The following is a 23,839-nucleotide window of genomic DNA, read 5'->3' on the forward strand; positions in this document are numbered from 1 at the left end:
TTGCTTGTGTGGTATAACTTTCCCTCTCCTTTTTGCTTTTAATGCTTCTGTAGCTTTATATTTGAGGTCTCTTTCTTGTTAAGAATAAACAGATTTTTGTTTGCCTGTTTTCAATTAAATCTGAAGTGTATTTAGCTCATTAACAGTAAATATAATTATTGATAAATTTGGGTTTATGGCTATCATTTTATTGTTTTCTGTTTGTCTTACTGGTTCTATATTCTATTTTCTCTCCATTGTTGCCTTCTTTTGAATTAATCAAGTGTTTTAAAAAATGTTATTTTATTCCTCCCTTTAATAGCTTGTTATATATTCTGTTACTGTTCTTTTGGTGGTTACACTAGATTACCACAAGCATTCTTGTGGTACATTAGAGTTGCATATTCATTAGGATTTTGAAAAACATCTCAGACATTGTTAGGACCCTAGAAAACTTTAATAGCATTTATCATTCTCTTGCTTTTATGTTGTCATTGCCATGCATTTCAAGTCTACATTTAAATCCAGAGACTGTTATTTTGTACAGTTAATATTTACCCTTTCCATTGTTCTTTATTTCCTTTTGTATTTACATGCTTCCATCTGAGATTAATTTTCCTCTGTCTGAAGAGCTCCTTTTGGGGAGTTTGGTGGTACTGAATTCTCAGTTTTTGCTTGTTTGAAATTCATTTATTTTCATCTTGGAAGAATATATTAACTGACTGTAGAGTTCTGCGTTATTAGCTGTTATTTCTTGAAGCACTTTAAAGGTCTCAGTTCATTGTTTTCTAGCTTCCATTGTTTCTGTTGCAAAATCAGCTGTCAGACTTATTGTTGCTTCTTGGAAGGTAATGTGACTTTCTTGTTCAGCTGCCTTTCTTTTTGTCTTTCTCTTTTTCTTTACGTTTAAACAGCTTTTCAGTGATGCACCTAATAATGGTTTTGTTTGTACTCTGAAGTTTCTGGCACCTCTTGAATTTGTAGTATGAGATCAGTTGTGAAAAAATTTTGACCTTTTAAAAATATTGTTTCTGCCCCATTTTTGTCTGCTTTCCTCTGTGACTCCAATTAAATCTTTATTATACTTTTTATCATCCCCCATATGTCTCTTGCTCTCTTCTGTTATTTTTATAATTTTTTTCGTCCTCTTACTCCATTCTGGATAGTTTTTACTTGACTGTATTTCAGTTCATTTATTCTGTATTTAACTATGTCCAACCTGCTTTTTAAAACCGTCTATTCTTAATTTTAGTTATAGTATTTTTTAGTTTTAGAATTTTTATTTGGTTCTCTCTTTTTAAGATAGATTCTGATTCTCATGTGAAAGTCATGTATTTTTTGAGCATATTAATCAAATTGCTTTAAAGTCTGTGTCTGAAAACTCCAGTATCTGGATCACCTATAGGCCTGTTTCCATCATCTTTTTCCTTTTGGTTTAGCATCTTGTTAGGTCAAATAATAATAATAGTTAATATATTTGTATATTAACATATGTTAATTATATATTCTATTGTACATTATATATACTATTATATGTGGATAACATAATAGTAATAATTATTATTAGGCAACTTTTTGATTGAGTGCCAGACATTATGTGCAGAATTTTAGATACACATTTTGTATCTATAATGATACATTTCCCCAGATAGGATTCACATATCTTCAGATTCACCCATCTTCTTGCAGGCAGGTAGAGATCACTGCAACTGTCAAGGACTGAGCTGAGGTTAGGTTTTCAGCCTTATAAACCTTGTTCTACCTGTAGTTGGCTTCCAACTTGTTAGTGCCCTAGAGATCTCAGTTAAGAGATAGGGTGTTTTTAGGGCTTCTCCAACTTTTTTTTTTCTCCGGACCCATGAGAGCTTTAAAAGCTCCTTCTTCCTTTTTAATTGCTTTCTGCTGGCTTTTTAGCCTTTTGCTATGTGTAGTTTAAAAGCTGACAAATCCCTCAAGAGGAAAATCAGTACTAAGTGTCAGATTTGTTCTTCTGTGCCTTCACAAGATCACTATGGGATCTTGACTCCTCAAGACTTAGCTACCAAGTTTTGTCCCCCTACTCCCACGAAATTGCCAAAAACTTTGCTGACTTCTCTGCCTCCTAGTGGCTGTCCTTTTTTGGCTTCCCACCCTCTTGTCCTGTGCCATTAAAGAAATAGGTGACATGTCTTGAAAGGGAAAGCTGCACAGAATGTGAGATACCCTTCAGTGAGTTTCTTGTCACCTCAAAGTTTCAGTGAGTTCTTAGCTACCTCAGAAAGTCTCTGATATTTTAAGAACTTTCTCCCTATTTAATACAGGTTTTCTATTCAAGAGGGAGTGTTGGTCTGCTACAGACTGTTCCGTCATATTCAAAAGCAGAAATCTTTTTGTGTTTAGTTCTTTTGGAATAGTGTTATATCTTACAGGCCTATGAGTTTCTCATGGTTATATTAATGTAATAATGTAAGACTTGATCCCCAGAGTTCTTTGTCTCTTGCTCAGTGTTTTCCTTCATTAACTGCTTATTCTTGCTATCTGATGGGAAAGAATTTTGGAACATAAATACAGTTGACTCTTGAACAACATGGATTTGAATTTGCAGGTCCACTTATACATGATTTTCTTCCGCTCTGCCACCTTGAAACAGAAAGGTCGATCCCTTCTCTTTCTCCTCCTCAGCCTACTCAACGTGAAGATGACAAGAATGAAGACCCTTTGTGATGATCTACTTCCATTTAATGAATAGTAAATACTTTTTCTCTTTCTTTTAATTTTCTTGATAACATTTTCCTTTCTCTAGCTTGTTGTAAGAATACAATAAGTATGTCATACATGTAACACAAGAAATATGTGTTAATTGGCCCTTCATGTTATTGATAAGGCTTCTGGTCAACAGTAAGCTATTAGCAGTTAAGTTTTATGGGAGTCAAAAGTCATACATGGCTTTTTCAACCGCATGGGAGTTGGCGCCCCTAGGCCCCGCATTGTTCAAGGGTCAACTAACTATAACATGATTTGTTAGCAGTTGTTTTATTCTTGATCTTAGCCAAAAGGCTGAAGAGTGATTGTTAAGCAGTTGTTTTAAATGTTTATTAAGAATTAAAATGAGATTTTACTTTTGGTTTTATTGGTGATTTGCACATTTCTTTTGAGACTTACTTGTTTATAAGGTTAGGAAATTGAGAGTTGGTCAGGTGCAGTGGCTTATGCCTGTAATCCCAGCACTTTGGGAGGCGGAGGTGGACGGATCACTTGAGGTCAGGAATTCAGCCTGGCTAACATAGTGAAACCCCATCTCTACTAAAAATACAAAAATTAGCAGGACGTGGTGGTGCATGCCTGTGCTCCCAGCTATTTGGGAGGCTGAGGCATGAGAATTGCTTGAATCCAGAAGGCAGAGGTTGCAGCGAGCTGAGATTGTGCCACTGTACTCCAGCCTGGGTGACAGAGTGAGACTCAGTCTCAAAAAAAAAAAAAAAAACGAAAATTGAGAGTTTAATCTTTAAGTATAGTATTTCCCTTCATGTAATAAGATTTTTAAATTATCTACCTTTTTGTTAGAACTTTTATGGAATCTTATATTTCTGTGAAGATGTAGGTCTAGAAAGAAGATACTTGGGTTTGGTGTAAACTTTGGTTTTTGTAAATGTTAGTATTTAATACTTTAAAAATATTCCTACTTTTTTTTTTAGTATGACTAATATTATGGCCAATATCACCTATGTATTTGTTGTTAAGGAAGTTGTCTTATATACATAGAAATGCTATAATAAGCTACTTTAAACAATCCTGGATACGTTTGTTTTCCCTTCCTGTCACTGTCCTTTTTCTTCCCTTTTCCCTTTTGATTAAGAAGTTGCATCAGAAAAGTCATAAAATCTAACTCCTGTTTATTCTTCAGCTGTCAGCTAAAATGTCACTTTCTCAGGAAATCCTGCCCGACCCCCCTTTCCCCATTGATCTGGCACCCACTCCCCTGGCCCTACAGTTAAATGTTTTCATAGCAACAAGTACCTGTCGATCATTTTTTACAGTTTGTAATTACAGCTTTTTTTTTCTTTTTTGAGATGAAGTCTTGCTTTGTCGCCCAGGCTGGAGTGCAGTGGTGCAGTCTTGGCTTACTACAACCTCCGCCTCCCAGGTTCAAATAATTCTCCTGCCTCAACCTCCTGAGTAGTTGGGACTACAGGTGTGCACTACCACACCTGGCTAATTTTTGTATTTTTAGGAGAGACGGAGTGTCATCATGTTGGCCTCAAACTCCGGACCTCAGGTGATCTACCTGCCTTGGCCTCCCAAAGTGCCGGGATTACAGGCGTGAGCCACCATGCCTGGCTTCCTGTATTAAAATGTATAATTATTCCTGTATTAAAATGTATAATGTATTAAAATGTATAATTACTTGATTAATAGCTGTCTTCCCAAATAGACCAAAAACTCCATAGAATGTATGGAATTTTCCTTCATCATTGTAGTCCAAGCATGATATTTATTAAATGAGTAAATGAGTGAATTAACTAGCCATTTTGATTACTTTTCTCTTTTTAGTGCAGTTTTGGTTTAGGACTGTAAGGTGTCATATTGGCCATATTCAGAATATCACATTAGTGACATAGTTTTAAGTCCATTCTGTATTTTTTTTCAATGAGTTTCAGCAAAATCTGAGAGTGTCTTGAGTGAAATTGGTTATCTCTAGGGTGGAGGTATTATATTTGGAAAGACTTGTAACAATAGAAAGCTTTTTATTTAAATTGTTGAGTTTTAAATGATTTTTATTATGAAGTTATTTATGATTTTATAGGTAATATTTTTAATGAGACTTTGAAAAATTTGTAGAGTGCAGTTTATTACAGAATCTGATTTGCCTAATAGTTTTTGAGTATCTGTATTTTTATTAATTTTAAGATAGGGATCATTTCCTCTAATTCTTTGAACATAATTATTTGTTGGTTGATTTTTTTTTTTCATGTAACAGTGTTTTTGAGATGTAATTTATATACCATACAATTCTACTTTAGGGTATTCAATTCAATGGATTTTTTATACATTCACAGATGTGACCGTCATTGCAGTCAATTTTAGAACATTTTCATAATCTCAAGGAAAATTGTAGCCTTTGGCTATTATCCACTTACTCTTCCATCTCTGAGCAACCACTAAACTACTCTTGGTGTCTATAGATTTGCCTATTTCAGACTTTTTCTATAAATGGAATCATATAATATATGGCCTTTTGTGATTGGCTTCCATTTAGGATATTGTTTTCAAAGTTCATCAATATTGTATCATGTATCTGTACTACATCGTTTTTATGGCTGGTAAGTATTCTATTGTATCGATATACCACAGTATGTTTAGCCATTCATTAGTTCAGTGGTCCCCAACCTTTTTGGCACCAAGGACTGACTTTGTGGAAGGCAGTTTTTCCATGGATCGGGGTAAGCGGGGAGGATGGTTTCAGGATGAAATCGTTCCATTTCAGATCATCAGGCAGTAGGTTCTTATAAGGAACAAAACCAAAACAGCAACAACAACAACAACAACAACAACAACGATTCTCGTAAGGAGCACCCAACCTAGATCCCTTGCATGTAGGGATGGTGCTCCTATGAGAATCTAATGCCTATGCTGATCTGACAGGAGGCAGAGCTCAGGCAGTAATGCTTGCTAACCCACCGCCAACACCTCCTGCTGTGCATCTCAGTTCCTAACAGGAACCGGTACTGGTCTGTGGCCTGGAGGTTTGGGATCCCTGCATTAGTTGATAGACCTTTGGATTATATCCACTTACAGGCTATTATGAATAATGCTGCTATAATAAACATTCATACAAGTTTTTTGTGGACATGTTGTCATTTCTTGGGTATATGTCTAGCAGTGGAATTTCTGGGTCATTTGCTGACTCTATGATTTAGTTATTGGAGAAACTGCCAGATTTTTTTGTTGATTTTTTTTTTTTTCTGTTATGTAGTGTCAAGAAACCGTTTAATGCGTATGAATTGAAGCCCTGTAAGGAAAGTGATCATTTGGGATTAGATAGCAAATTGCTTGACTTCAAATGTATTACTTTGAGAATTTTCTGTGACAGTTTAGCTAGTCCTTTGTGTTCCTTATTTTTCTTGAGAATATGTGAATTAGCTCCCTGCCTTCATCTTTGAAGATATTTACCTATCAATGTACAGGCATGTACACACATAGGTACACATATGATACTTTGCTAAGCAGTTCATGCTGGGGACAGTAGTTGAAAGTCAGTGTGTTTTTTCCTAAAATGTATATTGTTTGTGTATATGTGAAATATCAAATGGGAGACATTTTTGGAAGCAGTGAAATTTGTTAATGAATTCTTTCCTTATACAAAATGAGAATAGGTTTTTTTAAAACAAATTAATCTTTTTCTATTTGTTTCTTTCAGCATTGATGACTGGGAAGTGAGAGACATAGATTTTTCAAGAGCTGAAAATAACTTCTAGTTTAACAAAATAGTTTCTTCCAGAGCTTAGAATTTCAGATGATTGGAAAATTCATACATCTAGGTCTGAAAGTTTAAGTCTTTGGCATCTATGGAGATCTCTGTTTTCTACAACCTAAAATGCTATGATGGGTGACAGGTTAAAGACAAACCTTTTTAAAAAACGTATGTTTTTATTGCTATATAGTGGTATTACGGCTTTTCAAATTCCTATTTTTAACATAAACAGATTTATTAGGTGCTTACTGATTCCAGATGATAGCCTGATCTGTTAGAAGGTAGAAGAAAGAAACTCTGGTGATACACTTTCCATACATGGTTCAATAGGAGGTAGCAAAGGCTAAGTATGAGTAAGTGACAAAAGCAGTAAATGCTGCAGAACTGAAATTCAGAGAATTGCGCTTCCACTGTTGAGGAAGGCTTGAGGAGAGACTTTGAAAGAGGTAAATGAGCTATGCCTTCCTTTGGGTACTGATTTAATTTCTTTTGCCATTTTTTGCATTTCTTGAATGTAGGAATTTATCCTTACCCCTGTGCATATTCAGCAGCTCCAATTTAGGAAATTGGCTAGTGTAGCATATCATAACCAGAAAGATGCTTGGAGGTAGACTTTTCCCTAAAGTTTATACAAGGCACTTAATGGACTGGGTCCTTGATCATGTACTTCTTTCTTAGACTTTGTATATATGAAATGGTGTCCTTGTCCTTATTTCTTTCCACATTCATCCTTTTTTAATGCTTTTAGTAAGTCTTTTCAGTTATTGTTAAGATTTATTTCACAGTTACAGTATTATATTGTGTTTATTGAAGGTAACTTGACTGATACTGTTCCAGAGTCACTTGCCACTTTCCTCTCTGCGTAATTAACATTTATTCTCCTCGTTATTTGTCAGTGAACTCCCTTCTGTTTATTTATAGTTTCTTTATGATTCTGCATATCAGAAGATAATAAGCACTTATCACAAATGCATTTAGGGGATGTACTACTCTCTGTAAAAAAATTAAATATATTGAAAACAGAACTCTTTGAATTTTATTTTACTCTTTTGAGGAAATTAAGATATCTTTTATGATATTTTAACCTGCTTTTCTGGGGCATACAGGGAGCACTTATTTTTACATAAATCTGAGAATGTGTGAATTGCGGATTAATCTTCTAGCAGATATCTAATGCTGTTGATAGAGATGTGTTGCCCTGAGATTTATTGGATTTAATGAGACAGTCTTTTGGTATATCCTTGAATTATGATGGGATATTGGGCTGCCACATGTAAATTTTAGAATATTTTTTAATGATGTAGAGAAAATGCTTCAGATACAATGGCATATAAAAGAGAAAACAGCAAAAAACCCTGATTTTAAAATGGTTTGATTCAATTTATATTTTAAAAACACACACGATTTGTATGCCTGTATATATAGAAAAGATTTTAAGGAGATTTACCAAAATATTAAGTGATTATCTCTGGGTTGTAGTAATTGGGGTGATTTTTATTTTTTAAGTGCCTTTTCTTTGGGTATTGCCTGAAATGTTAAATATTATCTTATTTTAGCAAATAACAAATACTACTTTTAAATAAGAAAAAAATGGATAATTGTGTTTGTGTGAATTGCTTTGATTATAAACACAAATTATATAGGATCCTGTGTCCCATGTTAGTGAGTTCCTTTGTTTTTTTAAAGTGAGGAGCCATCAAAGGATTTTTTAATAGAAAAGTGATGTGAATAAAGTTAAGTCTATGATTTAAAATTAAAATTTTAAGTACTCTTATGACCCAGCAGTTTCAGTTTTTAGTAGCTAATTTTGAGCATCTTCAAATTCAGGCATGCTTATCCCTGGGATTACACGTAGACCTTCCACTGGGTACGCGGGCAAAAATAGTTTTAAAATACTCAGTTTCCTAAGTCTTACTGTTCTTGTGTATTCTTTCCTAAAATTGATTTGCCTAAGAACATGCCTGTGGCTTATGCCCTTGCTCCTCAAAAGTGTGGTCTATTCACCAGCAGTATTGTCGTTGCTGGTTGTTGGTTAAATGCAAAAAAGGTGGTTCTCAATTCTTTTAAACAAAATAAAAGGAGGACCTAATCAATTTGTCAGTTGATAAATCATAGATAATTTTTTTTTTTTTTTTGAGCCGGATCTTGCTCTGTTGCCCAGGCTGGAGTGCAGTGGTGCCATCTTGGCTCACTGCAACCTCCACCTCCTGGGTTCAAGCGATTCTCCTGCTTTGGCCTCCTGAGTAGCTGGGATTACAGGCACATGCCACTACGCCTGGCTAATTTTTTTTTGTATTTTTAGTAGAGATGGGGTTTCACCATGTTGGCCAGGCTGGTCTTGAACTCCTGACCTCAGGTGATCCACCTGCCTTGCCCTCCCAAAGTGCTGGGATTACAGGCGTGAGCCACCACACCTGGACTGATCATAAATAATTTTTAATGATAGCTCGTTACGCGATTTTTGGCATATAATTTGGAAGGTGGTAAAAAAAAAAAATTAGCAGTACAGGAACAGTCCAGGTTGAGTATCCCTTACTTGAAATGCTTAAGACCAGAAGTGTTTTGAATTTTGGAATTTTTAGGATTTTGGAATATTTGCATTATGTTAATATATACTTAGCAATTGAGCATCCCTAATCTGAAATTTGAAATCTGAAATGCTCCCATGAGCATTTTCTTGCAGTGTCAGGTCAGAACTCAAAAAGTTTTCAGATTTTGGAACATTTCTGATTTTGGGTTTTCAGGTTTTGAATTCTCAAACTGTAGTAACAGAAATTCCTTCTGTTGCCTTGTATTTATTTATGTGAGCAAGGGAGGATCATAGAGTCCAGGAGTTGGAGAATAGCTTGGGTAACATAGCGAGACCTCTTCTCTACAAAACATTAAATTAGTCAGGTGTGGTGGTGTGCTCCTGTAGTTCTAGCTACTTGAGAGGCTGAGGCTTGAAGATCACTTGAGCCCAGGAATTTGAGGCTGCAGTGAGCTATGATCATGCCACTGCATTCCAGCCTGGGCAGCAGAGCGAGACTGTGTCTCAAAAAAAAAATTTAAAAATAACTATAGAGTTGATGTTGAATCCCATTTGATTCTAGCAGTGATATTTGTTCATATATACATGAGATAATTGTTTTGAAAGTACACGTGTCTTTGAGAATCATCTCTAATACCTTTATACTTAATCATCTGTCAAAGTTTTTAATATATTTATATTGTTTTGGTCAGTAATATGTTTACGAAATTGATAACAACATCCAGAAGAAATTTTTAAAATCACTTGGAATCTCATGATGAAAAATAAAAAAAGCTTAATCTTAATTTACATGGCATTTTCTCAAAGAAGTCATATGGAGTGAAAAATGAAAGACCTTCCAGCATATATTACATTTTGGAAAAGTCTGTGGGGGAAGTTTAAGGAGAAACCAAGATAATATAAACTTTTGACTGTATAAGAAGAGGCTGTTCATTTAAAAAACAGATGATGGTATTTTTATTCTATTGATGCTTTTAAAAGAGCATATATAACAACTTTATTAAAAATTAACAATATTTGGGCAGGTGTGGTGGCTCATGCCTGTAATCCCAGCACTTAGGGAGGCCAAGGCGGGTAAGTTGAGGCTAGGAGTTCAAGACCAGTCTGGCCAACATGGTGAAACCCTGTCTCTACTAAAAATACAAAAGTTGGCTGGGCATGATGGTGCACACCTGTAATCCCAGCTACTCGGGAGGCTGAGGCAGGAGAGTTTCTTGAACCCGGGAGGCGGAGGTTGCAGTGAGCCAAGATTGTGCCACTGCACTTCAGCCTGGCGACAGAGCGAGACTCAGTCTCAAAAAAAAAAAAATTGGCCGGGCGTGGTGGCTCAAACCTGTAATCCCAGCACTTTGGGAGGCCGAGACGGGCGGATCACGAGGTCAGGAGATCGAGACCATCCTGGCTAACACGGTGAAACCCCGTCTCTACTAAAAATACAAAAAACTAGCTGGGCGAGGTGGCGGGCGCCTGTAGTCCCAGCTACTCGGGAGGCTGAGGCAGGAGAATGGCGTAGACCCGGGAGGCGGAGCTTGCAGTGAGCTGAGATCCGGCCACTGCACTCCAGCCTGGGCAACAGAGCGAGACTCCATCTCAAAAAAAAAAAAAAAAAAAATTTAAAGTACACTGGAAATCACAACCTTTGTGATAATTATAAGGTATGAAACATTTTGCAACTAAAAAATGTTGAGGATGTGCATAGATTTTCAAAATTAATTTAGAGGGTACTTGAGCAGAAAAGCTTGTGCACCATTAACTGACAGCAGTTTGCACATTCAAGTTACTTGCGAATCTTTCAAAAATTCTGATGCTCCTAGGTTATAAAATAACCTGTTATTTTGGGCCTAGGCCCAAAGTACTAGACTATGATGAAGATCCTACAAAAGTTATTGTTTTTATATAATTACATATACATATGTATTTATTATATAGTTACATGTATAGATAGAAAAGACTTGGAATCTAAACAAAAGCAAAAAGATAGGAAAATATTAATGAAAAATTGAACATGGAGGCTAGCCTTGATCCAGAAGGTCCGCCTTCTCACCTTCAGGACATGTGGCTTAATGAGCAGATGATGCTCTTTGACCGGGATTCAGGACTTGATGGGTGGGACACAGGCTGAATTTCAGCTTTCACTCTTCAGTGGGATCTTCTAGTGCACGGTGCAACCTGCATAATTGTATATAGCAGCCCTGCACCTTCTACCTAATAATAGGCCTAGAAAAGGATTAGAAAAAAAAATAGAAATGAAAGGAAAAAAATAGAGGAAAATTTATCTTAGCTAAAGAAAGACTCAGTTGAAGTCATTAGTTTGAACAGCCTTGCTGATTGTCAAGAGAGTAAGTGCAAAAATATCCATAATTAGTCTGCATTCAGATGCAGGAACCTGGTGCTGGAGAAGCTGCTCAGGCACAGGAACTGGGCATTGAAGCTGTATATGCTGCTGGAGCCTGATGCTGGAGAAATCTGTATGGCAGGAATGAAGAGCTGGAGAAGCTATGTATGCTGCAAGAGCATGCAGGCCAAGCATACCTGAACCAAGAAGCCAAACAAAAACAAAAAAACCCAATGACAAAAAACCCTTACTTGCTGCGATGACTCCTGCCCCCTCTTACTGACACAGCTTAACATTGTGCCAGCTGGTAAAGGAAACATAAAGGGCCCAAATCCATTTTCAAAGAGGAGGAAAAAAGGGTGAATTTGGAGGTGAGAGTCAATAAATCCATAATTGGCTCCTTTACTTTTGCCTTTTGATGTGATTTTAAAAACTGTTTTCTCAGCATTTCATTTATGCTTAAACTGGTTAAATCTAGTATCTGAAGTTTTCTTCGTCTGGCTAATCTGATGCCCATTATTGTTTCAAGTGGATTAATATTACTGGTAGGCTTTTGTATTTCTGTTTTCCATTTATAAAGTGCAATAACATTTTTTAAATTGCAAAAATGGGTACTGAATTATAAAGACAGTAGTGCTTTTGAAACAAATGTTGGCTGGCATGTGAGGTAATCATAGTATAGTAACAAACTAATGGTTTGTGAATTGATGAACATTCTGAATTTAACAAAGGAAAGGCTGAGAGCTCTAAGATACGTAAGTATGAGTTGTCTGACTGTTGAGTGAGGAGAGTTATTACCTGTAATAAACTTGATTTCAGTTATATCACTAAACTGCTCATGTTCCATATAATATTTAAACAGAAAAGCACTCCAAAGTTGTATTCTGTGCTACAGCTATCTATATTGTGATTTGCCGTATGACATATCTCTTATTAATATATGAAGAGGCTGGGCGGGGTGGCTCGTGCCTCTAATCCCAGCACTTTGGGAGGCCGAGGCAGGCAGATCACAAGGTCAGGAGATCAAGACCATCCTAGCTAACACGGTGAAATCCTGTCTCTACTAAAAATACAAAAAATTAGCTGGCTGTGGTGGCGGGCGCCTGTAACCCCAGCTACTCTGGAGGCTGAGGCAGGAGAATGGTGTGAACCCGGGAGGCGGAGCTTGCAGTGAGCCAAGATCACAGCCAGTGCACTCCAGCCTGGGCAACAGAGTGAGACTCCGTCTCAAAAAAATAAATAAAATAAAATAAAATAAAATATATGAAGAGAGCATTAAAACAACCTTGCCCATTTATCAGATATGTTCTAGGTGTGAATTTATTTGTGAATTTTATGCGAACAGGCATATATAGAAATGAGCTTTTGAAAGTCTAACATACAACTACAGCCGTTAATCAGGGACACATGTAGAAAATAATTCATGAGGCCGGGCGCGGTGGCTCACGCCTATAATCCCAGCACGTTGGGAGGCCGAGGCAGGTGGATCACGAGGTTAGGAGATCGAGACCATCCTGGCTAACATGGTGAAACCCCGTCTCTACTAAAAATACAAAAAAAAAAAAAACTAGCCAGGCGTGGTGGCGGGCGCCTGTAGTCCCAGCTACTAGGAGGCTGAGGCAGGAGAATGGCGTGAACCCGGGAGGCGGAGCTTGCAGTGAGCTGAGATCGCGCCACTGCACTCCAGCCTGGGCGACACAGCTAGACTCTGTCTCAAAAAAAAAAAAAAAAAGAAAAAGAAAAAAAAAAAGAAAATAATTCATGTATATGCAGAGATGTTGGGAGAAGTTTCATTCCAAAGCTAACACAAAACAAGGTACACAAGTTTTTATAGATGATATTATCCATTGTGGTAATATTTGATCTATACTACTTCTGAATTTTTAAATAGTTTTAAGAGTTAACTATAGTTGTTGGGTTTTTTGTTTGTTTGTTTGTTTGTTTTTAGACAGGGTCCCACAAATGTAATTTAAAAATATTTGTAGATCCTCTGGATTTCTCTGAGGAAGAGAGTTTGAAAAATGCTTTACCATGGGACTTAGGGCATTAGTCAAAGATACCTATTATGGGAATGAAAGGAGAGTTCTCATTAAGTAAGCAGATTTGGATTAGATAATATTGGTTTGACCTGTCATCTTTAGTACAGTTTAAATTACTGTATTATACTGTGGCAAAAGCTGGATCTGATGCAAAGGAAAACATGAAAGAATTGAGACAGTGTGGTATAGAGAGAACACTGACCTAGGACCAGGGACTTGAGTTCTAATCCTAGTTCTACCACCGATTAATTGGTAATTTTAGATCAGTCATTTAGTTTCTCTAGCCTTTTATTTTTTTCTCATACAAAATGAGGGATTTAGATTCTGAAGTTCTTTTTTGACGCAAGACAGCAAAGAGTTGATATTACAGAGTAATTTTTTAAAGACATGTACTCTTCCCCACATCCACATATTATAGTTCATATTAAGCTAAATTGTTGCCCAGCAAAGATATTTTAAGAACTTGATATAGTTAGATGATAGTGATTGTTTTAGTTAAATTAATTACATATAAATGAAGGTTTGAGAGTGCTTAGAAACAGTTTGATCTCTTAAATCTTTTTTTTATTATTATTATTATTTTTAATACAGAGTCTTGCTCTGTTGCCCAGGCTGGAGTACAGTGGCACGATCTCAGCTCACTGCAACCTCCACCTCATGGGTTCAAACTGTCCTCTTGCCTCAGTCTCTTGACTAGCTGGGACTACAGGTGCGTGCCACCACACCCAGCTAATTTTTTGTATTTTTGGTAGAGACGGGGTTTCACCATGTTGGCCAGGATGGTCTCGATCTCTTGACCTTGTGATCCGCCTGCCTCTGCCTCCCAAAGTGCTGGGATTTAGGCGTGAGCCACCGCATCCGGCCTTAAATCTTTCTAATCCCTCTGTGATTATATTGTTATATTGTCTAAGGTTTGAAGACTGTGTGTACTAAGCAGTAAATCATTGCCAGATCATGTACAAATTTAATGATCTTTGCATTAGGTAGAAAGGGGATAGTTCTTGGTTTTGAAATATATTCTGAAGGGTCATTTAATTTCTGAAAAGATTGATAATTCAAGCCTTCTGAGATACTCAGCGGTTGAGGACTATTTTTATATGAGTGTCTCAATACATTGATTTTTTGGTTTTGGGGAGACACCAAATCATGTTAATGAGCTTTTTAGTTTGATTTTTGTCTAGTGAGAATTTCCTATTTTATCATTCTTCTGTATAGGAATGTTTATTTTATTTTGTTGCCATTCTTTTTTCCTAGTGGTTGCTCCATTCATTTGTGTGGAGTTTGCAGGTATGTGTTCCCAAAGTGCTTTGAGTCCTTAGAGATAATTACTACATGCTCAAACATTTTCAGTTGCTTGGTACTAATAAGTTGACTTGAGTTTTGCTTTGAGTGATAGTACCTAATGATACTACAATAGCCTGCTATTTGCTAGGCCATGGACATTCTATAGTTTTCAACCTGTATTTGCACCCACCTCTCTTTCTTTCTTCTGGTTTATTTTAAAGTAAATATAAGTTATGTTATTTCTAAATATTTCAGTATACATGAAAAAGAGGACATTTTATTAGTTATTTTTTATTTCATTGTTTTATTTAAAAACTTTTTTTTTTTTGGTAGAGGTGGGGTCTCGCTATGTTGCCCAAGCTAGTCTCAAACTCCTGGGTTCAAGCACTCCTTCACCTCAGCCTCCCAGAGTTCTGGAATTACAGGCATGATCCACTGCACCTGGCCTTGGATATCTGTTAATCTATAACAAATTGCTACAAACTTAGCAGCTTAAAACAATACACATTTATTATATCGATGAGGGTCCGGTTTTTGGACATAGAGGTCTTCTGCTCCAGGTCTCTAAGGCTACAGTCAAGATGTTGGCTGGGGCTGTGGTTTCACCTAAAGGCTTGAGTGGAGAAGGATCTGCCTCTAAGCTTATGTGATTGTTGGCAGGATTCAGTTTCTTGCAAGTTGTTGCCCAGAGGTTGTCCTCAGTTCATTGCCACGTGGGCGTCTTTAATGTGGTGTTTTGCTTCATCAGTGCCAACAAGGGAAAGTCTGCTAGTGAAGTGGAAGTCACAGTTTTATGTAGCGTAGACCCAGAAATGATGTCCCATCTCCTTTGCCATATTCTCTTGGTTAAAAACAAGTCACTAGGCCAACCTACACTCAATGAGATGAAATTACAATGAGATGGAATTACACAATGGTGTGAATACTTGGTGGTGGGGATCATTTGAGGCCATCTTTGAACTGCCCTGCCAGAGACATTTTCTCTTATAGCTACAATGTCATTATTTTACTTAACAGATTTAGCAGTAATTCTTTAATTACAATTAATACCTAGTCCATATTTAATTTTCAGTTTTCTAAAAAATGTCTTTTTATAGCGTTTGAATCAGCAATAAGCGTTTGAATCAGGATCCAAACGCTTATTGTATTTGTTGTTATGTCCCTTTTACAATTCTTTTTATCAAGAATTCTTCCATTAGCCGGGTATGGTGGTGCGCACCTGTAGTCCCAACTACTTTGGAGGCTGAGGCAAGAGGATTGCTTGAGTCCAGGAGGTCGAGGCGTCAGTGAGCTATTATTGTGCCACTGCATTCCAGCCTGGGCAACAGAACAAGACTCTGTCTCTTTTAAAAAGCAAAAAGAAGAAGAGTCTTCCCATCCTCTTGCTGTTTTCCTTTATCTGTTGATTTGTTGAAGAAATTGGGTCATTTGTCCTGAAGAAGCTCCCCCATTCTAGATATGTTCAGTTGTTTTTTTGTAGTGGCATTTGACTAATTCCTCCATTTGTGCTTTATATATACTGGAAGTTAAACAGAAAACCTTATTTAGATTTTGGATCAGATTTTTTTTTAAGATGGTCTTGCTCTGTTGCCCAGGCTGGAGTGCAGTGGCACAGTCATGGCTCACTGTAGCCTTGAACCTCCTGGGCTCAAGTGATCCTCCCATCTCAGCCTCCTGAGTAACTGGAACTACAGGCGTGTGCCACCATGCCTGGCTCATTTAAAAAAAATTTTTTTTTTTGTAGAGCCAAGGTCTTGTTGTGTTGCCTAGGCTGGTCTTAAACTTCTGGCCTTGAGCAATCCTCCCACATTGGCCTCCATCACTTTTGTAGAAAGACCATTCCCTAGGTGGTGCCATATACTTTGTATTTTATCACTTCAGAAGGCACAAAATGTGGTGGTGACAACTTTTTTGTAAAGCTCTCCACTTTTCATTAATCATGTTAATATCCAAAGATAACTCATTGTTAGAATAAACTATTTCAGTAGAAGTGTCAAAATTGGATTTCTCTCATCTTACCATTCCTTTCACATTTATTAGCTGTAATTTTCCTGGGTAAAAATTTACCTCATCTATTTGAGCTTTTTGGTTACTCTGAAATATAGTTCTACTGGAAAAGCATGATAAATGCTTAATGCTTTCCTTTTAATCACTAGTTTTCAGCATAGTGAGTTGTTATATACCTCCAGGTGTCTAACTAATTTAAAAAAAAAAAAAAAAACGAAAAGCATTTATGAACATTAGTCTCTTTATTTGTTGTGTTTTAAATGACTTCAGTAGTCATTCTTTGTGATGCCAGATGGTTCCATCTTAGGCCAGTGGGAGCCCCTTCAGGCTTTCTCCTGTGTTCCCTTGACATGACCCCATTCTTTATTTTCTTGCTTTTTGGCATAGGAAAATGACTTTATCTACCATGCTTTAGTTGAGGCATGATGTTCGGAGTACATAATTGGAAAATAGAGATACTTAATGTTACCAGATTGTCATTTCTTTTAGATCCTTCTAGGTGATAGAGCTAGGAAATAAATTTTTTTAGGAGAAAAAATATCTTGAATTCATACTGCTATTTCCAGTTGTAGGGAAACCTGTTTTTATTTTTGGGTGTAATTAAATTTATAAGTTAACATAGAATTGTATTTTTATGATGATGAGTCTTTTTATGCAGGAACATGGCATGTCTTTGCATTTTTCCATCTATCTATCTATCTATCTATCTATCTATCTATCTATCTATCAATCAATCATCTATCTATCTAATCTGTCTGTCTGTCTGTCTGTCTATCTCTCTATCTCAGGGCTGTTTAAAACAATTTTCTCATAGGTTTTGCACATTTCTTTTCTAAGCTTATGGCTAATACTGTATTTTATTGTTGTAATTAGAGGTCTTCTCTTGCATTATATCTTCTAACTGCTTTTCGCTTTTATGTTTGAAGGCTCTGATTTCTTTGTTTTAACTTAATACCTTTAAAAAAAAAAAAAACAGGTATATTGTAGGATGCCTCTCTACTGGAGTTTGGGTGATTGGGAGGGAATATATTGTAAGCAGGCCCTTGATCACCTCCCTGAGGTAGTGTTTGTCAGGTTTCTCCACTGTAATATTTTCCCCTTTTTTCCCTTTTGCATACTGTACTCTTTGGAAAGAAGTCGTTATACACAGCTAACACTGAGGGAGTGCTCTCAGTTCTTTAGAGTGGAGTATTACATAATTTCTTAGGAATTCTTCTTTATGGGAGATTTGTCTCTTCTGCCATACTAATTTATCCAGTAATTTATTTGTATCATGTGAGCTCAGATACTTATTTTATACTTTATTATAATCCAGTACTACTTTGTTTATTTTGTTGCTCAAATTGTTCCAGCTTTAGTTGTTGGAAGCTGTTTCAGTTGGCTCATGTGCCCCTTTGACATAACTTCCATCAAGTTTTTGTTTTGTTTTTCGTTTTAGTGCTTTCTTAATTTCTGGTATTACAAGATGCTCCAGCCTCATCTTGTTTTATTTTCTGCCCCATTTTTCCATGGAACTGTTGTTCCTTTTATTGGAGAAAGGCATAAGAAATCAAAATCTGGGTGCTGGATGTGCTGCTTTGGGGGTTTTGTTTCTTTTAGTCCCTCTCATTAACCTTATATCCTGAAACCTTGCTATAATCATTTATTATTTCCAGGAGTTCGTCAGTTCTTTGGGATTTTCTATATAGGCAGTCGTGTCATCTATGAATGATAACAGTATTGTTTCCTTCTTCTCAATCCATAGACCATTTTTCCCCCTTATCTTCTTGGATTTAGCTAGCATTTCCAGGATGGTATTGAATAGAATTATCTCATTTCCAGTCTTGGGGGAAAACATCTAGTTTCTCACCATTAAATATGATGTTACTTGTAGGTGTTTTGTAGGTACTCTTTTATCAAATTGAAGAGGGCTACCAGAATTCCTAGTTAGCTAAGATTTTAATCATGAATATGTGTTGGATTCTGTGAAATGCTTTCTCTGCGTCTGTTGATATGATCATATGACTTTCTTCTTTAGCCTATTGATGTGTAATACATTAATTGATTTCAGGATGTTGAAATAGCCCTGTAATAAATACATTTGATTGTGGTGTGTAATTATTTGTATACATTTTTTATTTGATTTACTAATTTTTTGTTGAGAGTATTTTTGCATCCATATTTCATAAGAGATTGGCTGGAGGTTTTCTTTCTGTAATGTCTCTATCTGGTTTTTGTATTAGGGTAATGCTGGTCTCATGCAAAGCATTAGGAAGTGTTTCCTCTGGTATTCTTTTCTGAAAGACATTCTAGAGCATTGGTATCATTGCTTTCTTTCAATGCTTGGTAGAATTCACCAGTAAAACCATCTGGGCCTGGAGATTTTCTTTTTTGGAAGATTATTAATTACTAATTCAGTTTCATTAATAGTTATTGGCATATTCAGAAGGTCACTTTCTTGACTTTTGGTAGTTTGTATCTTTTAAGGAATTTGTCCATTTCATTTATGTTATCAGTTTTGTGGGAATAGAATTGTTCATTTTATTATCTGTTTAATATCCAAGTGATCAATAGTGATCACTCCTTTGCATTTCCAATATTAGTAATTTGTGTCTTCTCTGTTTTTTTCTTTGTTAGCCCTGCTAGAGTTTTGTCAGTTTTATTGGTCTTTTCAGGTAGCCAGCTTTTGGTTTCTTGCTTTATTCTACACATTTCCTGTTTTCAGTTTCATTGATTTTTTTGCCCTAATTTTTATTTATTTACTTTTTCTGCTTTGTTTACGCTTCAGTTGCTTTTCTCTAGTTTCCTAGGGTGGAAGCTTAAGTGATTGTTTTTAAGTCTTTATGACTTAATAAAATGCTTTCAATACCGTAAATTTCCTTCTAAGCATTCCTTTCACTGTATCCCACAAGTTTTGATGTTTTGTTCTTAGTTTCACTTGTTCAGAATATTTTTAAATTTATCTGGAGACTACTTTGGCCCATGTATCATTTAGAAGTATGTTTACACCAAATATTTTGGGATTTTCCATCTATCTGTGAATGATTTCTAGTTTAATTTCATTGTGGTCTGAGAGCATACTTTGTGTAATCTTCAACTCTTTTACATTACTAACATATATTTTATGATCTTCCTTGGTGAATATTCTTGTGTGAGCTTGAGAAGAATATGTGTTCTGCTGTTATTGGGTGAAATACTCTGCAAAGTCTATTAGATCTAGTTGATTGATGATGCTGTTCAGTTCAAGGGTATTCTGAGCTTCTGCCTGCTGAGTCTGTCAATTACTGACAGAGAGATATTGATGTGTTCAATTATAATAATGCTTCTTGAACTTCTGTCAGTGTCTCTCTCAAGTATTTTGACACGCTTTTGTTTGATACAGACACCTTAAGGATTGTTATGTCTTCTTGGAGTACTGACAGTTTTTAAAATTATTTAATGCTTCCTTTTTTTTTTACTTTTATTTTTTGAGACAGGGTTTCACTCTGTCGCCCAGACTGGAGTGCGGTGGTGTTATCTCGGTTCACTGCAACCTCTACCTCCCAGGTTCAAGCAATTCTCCTTCCTCAGCCTCCCGAGTAGCTGGGATTACAGGCCTGTGCCACCATGCCTGGCTAATTTTTGTATTTTTAGTAGAAATAAAATTAAAGCATGTACTTTCTTACCATTTTGGCCAGGCTGGTCTCGAACTCCTGACTTCAAATGATTCACCTGCCTTGGCCTCCCAAAGTGCTGAGATTACAGGCATGAGCCACTGCGCCTAGTTAATGGCTCTCTTTTTTCCTGATGATTTTCCTTGATCTTGTGTTTGCTTTGTCTGATGTGAATTAATATAGCTATTCCAGTTTTCTATTTAAAGAATGGTATGTCTTTTTCCATTTCTTTGTATTCACCTATTTGTATCTTTATGGGGGTTTCTGGTAGACAACATATTTGGACTTTGTTTTTTTATCTACTCTAACAGCCTTTTAATTGGTTTCTTTAGACCATTCACATACTAATTGATTGTTGATACAATTGGATTGATATCTACCATATTTGTAACTGTTTTCTATTTACTGTACTTGTTCTTTGTTTCTTCTCTTCCCCTTTTTCTGTCTTCTCTGATTTAAAATGGACATTCAGTGTGATTCTGTTTTCTCATCTCTTAGCATATCAGTTACATTTCTTTTTAACTTGTTTTTAGTGGTTGTCCTAGAATTTGTGATATTTATGTACATCTAAACTAAGTCCAGCTTTAAGTAGCAGTGTACTGTTTCATGTGCCATGTACTTATCAGGGTATTTCTTACTCCCCTCTTGTATCCCTTATAATGTTGTTCTTACTCATTTATCTGCATGCCATAATCACTCAATATATTGTTAACATTGTTACTTTGAACAGTTGTTAGATCAGTTAAGAGTAAAAAAAAAATACGTTTTAATTTTATCTTCATTTAATCCTTCTCTGACACTCTTTCTTTATATAGATCAATGTTGTAACCTATATAGCTGTTCTTGCTGAAGAACTTCTTTTAACATTTCTGCAAGGCATATCTACTGGTAACAGATTCCCTTAGTTTTTGTTTTAGGAAGTAGTTATTTCTCCTTCACTTTTAAAGGATAATTTCACTGGATATGGAAGTCTAGGTGAGTGTTTTTGTTTCTTTTTTTTTTTCCCCTGACACTTCAAGTATTTCGTTCCACTCTTTTCTTGCTTGCATAGTTTCTGATGAGAAATCCAATGTAATTCTTCTCCTTGTTTCTCTATAAATGAAGGGTTTTGTTCCCTTGTCTTTGGTTTTTGCAGTTTGAATATGATACTCCAACTTGTAAATTTTTTTGCTATTTCCTGCTTGGTTTTCTCTGAGCTTCCTGCTTGGTTTACTCTGGTCAGTGGTTTGGTGCCTGTCATTAATTTTGGAAAATTCCAGCCATTATTACTTCAAATATTTCTTCTGCTCCTTTCTTTCCCTTCTCATACTGCAGTTATGCACCTGTTATAGCTTTTTTATTTTTAGAAAATAGTTTTGGGATATTCTGTTTCTTTTTTTTCTTTATTTTCTTTTTTTCAGTTTGGGAACTTTCTGTTATCATATCTTTAAGCTCACTGATTCTTTCCATGGTACATTACCCATCTGTCTTGCATGTTGTCTACCTTTTATGGGGTTTTTTTTGTTTTGTTTTTGTTTTTGTTTTTTGGGTTCCCTTCAATCCTGTTCCTTTAACACTTAAATCTCTCTGAGGAAGTTAACTGGGAACTTTTTCTAACTTTCTTTCCTCACTCTCCCAACATCTGATCTTAAGTGATGATCTTTTCCTTTCATTTTGTACTGGTGAGGCAGTCAGTAAGTGTATTCCAAATTCTACTTATTCTCTCCATTCTTCTCTTTTTTTTTTTTTTTTTTTGTTAGCTCTATCTTTTCTACATTGTTGCATCACACATTTATTTTCTGTTATGTATGTCATTCTTATATTCATGGTTAGTTTTAGTTCGGTGGTTAAATATTTTTATTTCGTGTAACCAGATTTTATGCTGAAGCTTTTGAAATCATTTCTTCGGTATGTATAGTTTATTCGTCAGAAGGTTTCTCAGAAAGAGTGGCTCAAGGAATGCTTTGTTAACTATGCCTTTAAACTTGAAAGATAGTTTGATTATATATACAGTCCTAGGCTCACGTTTTTTGTACTTGATTTTCTTGAAATTTTTTCTTTTATTTTATTTGAGTATAATATACCTGTTTATTGTATATACCTGTTTATTGTATTTGGGAGAGTTCTCATTCTTTTTGCTTTGCTTAGGTCTATTTCTGTTTCTTGCAGTTTCTTTTCAGAATGGGTCTCTGTTTTCGTGAAAGTAGGAGTATTCGTTGGTAGGATACTTCTGCAGTCCTCTTAGAGTGTAGAATCTGCCTCTCTCAGTTTTCCAGCCTTCTCTGCATTTACCTGCAAGTCTTGGAGCCTGAGAAGAATGTGTTATCTAACTTTACTTAGTTATCAGATTTTCTTGGTCAGATTATTTCCTATGACCAGAATTTGAACTTGTTGGTTCCTTTGTGAAGAATAGGTTTTTTCTTTATTTTTACATGAGTAGTTCCTTCTAATTAGCATAATTAAAATATTTTCAGAGCGGTGATTTTTTTCTTTTTTTGTACCATCCCTGGTAAAAAAAACTGTCCTGCCCTGTGTCAACACCCTATTTATTTCTTTTATAGCACTTATCACAGTCCATAATTATCTTGTTTACAATTCTACTTGTTTATTTTCTGCTGCTTGTCATTTGAATGTTAGCCTCACAACTGGGGAGGTATACCTATCGCGTATACCACGGTATTCCCAGGGCCTATAACACTGTCTAGCATAAGGGTAGGACTCAGTAAATATTTGTTTGATAAGTAACTCCAACAAATAGTAAGATCCCCTTCCTACTATGCTCTTAAAATTGGGAAATACTTGTGAGTCTAAACCTTTGCACTATATGTAAGTATAAGTGATTTGGGAGAGAGCTATCATATTTACAGTATATTCTTTATAGCTGGAGATATTAAAAATTGACTTAAGAGTTGATCCTTACTGCATTTTGAATCAGTTTTTTTTTTTTTTAGAAAAAACATGCTTGTTTATTTATTTACATGTACTTATCCTTTCAAAATACAGTGTTCTTAGATTTTAAATCAGAAAGCCTCGAAAAGTTATCAGAATTCCCCCTTCCCACACATTTGTAGCTATAATCAAAAACTCTCTAGACTTCCCGTGTGTGCAGGTAAAGATATTTCTTGAATATTGGGAGAGAATGCCCCCAGTTTTTACCAAACTGATTATTCTTGGGTATTTAAGTGTGTTCCTTATCAGTATTTCCTGATGTATAAGGACTTTGGTTATTTTTTTTTACATTTATTTTAGGTTCGGGGCACACATGTAGGTTTGTTACATGGTTGTGTTACAGGGGTTTGTTGTACTGATTATTTCATCACCCAGGTACTAGGTAAGCCTAGTACCCAGTAGTGATCTTTTCTCTTTTGTGCTCTTCTCCCTCCTCCCACCCTCCACCCTCAAGAGTCCCAAGTGTCTGTTGTTTGCTTCTTTGTGTTCATAAGTTCTCATGATTTAGCTCCCACTTATAAGTGAGAACATGCAGTAGTTGTGCTGAGGATAATAGTCTCCAGGTGCATCCATGTTCCCACAAAAGAAATGATCTCATTCTTTCTTATGATTGCATAGTGTTCCATGGTGCATATATACCACATTTCCTTTATC

At 36.0% G+C, this 23,839-nt stretch overlaps 1 protein-coding gene and 1 long non-coding RNA gene across 14 annotated transcripts in view; one reads left to right on the top strand and one right to left on the bottom strand.

Moving 5' to 3' along the window:
* Window positions 1-23,839, top strand: part of MKLN1 (muskelin 1) — a 389,751-nt gene that overhangs the window by 221,870 nt on the left and 144,042 nt on the right.
* LOC144339953 (uncharacterized) lies at window positions 8,247-10,959 on the bottom strand. Its single transcript, XR_013415581.1, has 2 exons — window positions 10,444-10,959; window positions 8,247-8,325 (listed from the first exon to the last, which is right to left on the bottom strand). It is a non-coding gene; the product is annotated as an uncharacterized LOC144339953 (long non-coding RNA).

The sequence above is a fragment of the Macaca mulatta genome, chromosome 3 (genome assembly GCF_049350105.2).
Source record: "Macaca mulatta isolate MMU2019108-1 chromosome 3, T2T-MMU8v2.0, whole genome shotgun sequence".
NCBI classification, from domain to species: domain Eukaryota; kingdom Metazoa; phylum Chordata; class Mammalia; order Primates; family Cercopithecidae; genus Macaca; species Macaca mulatta.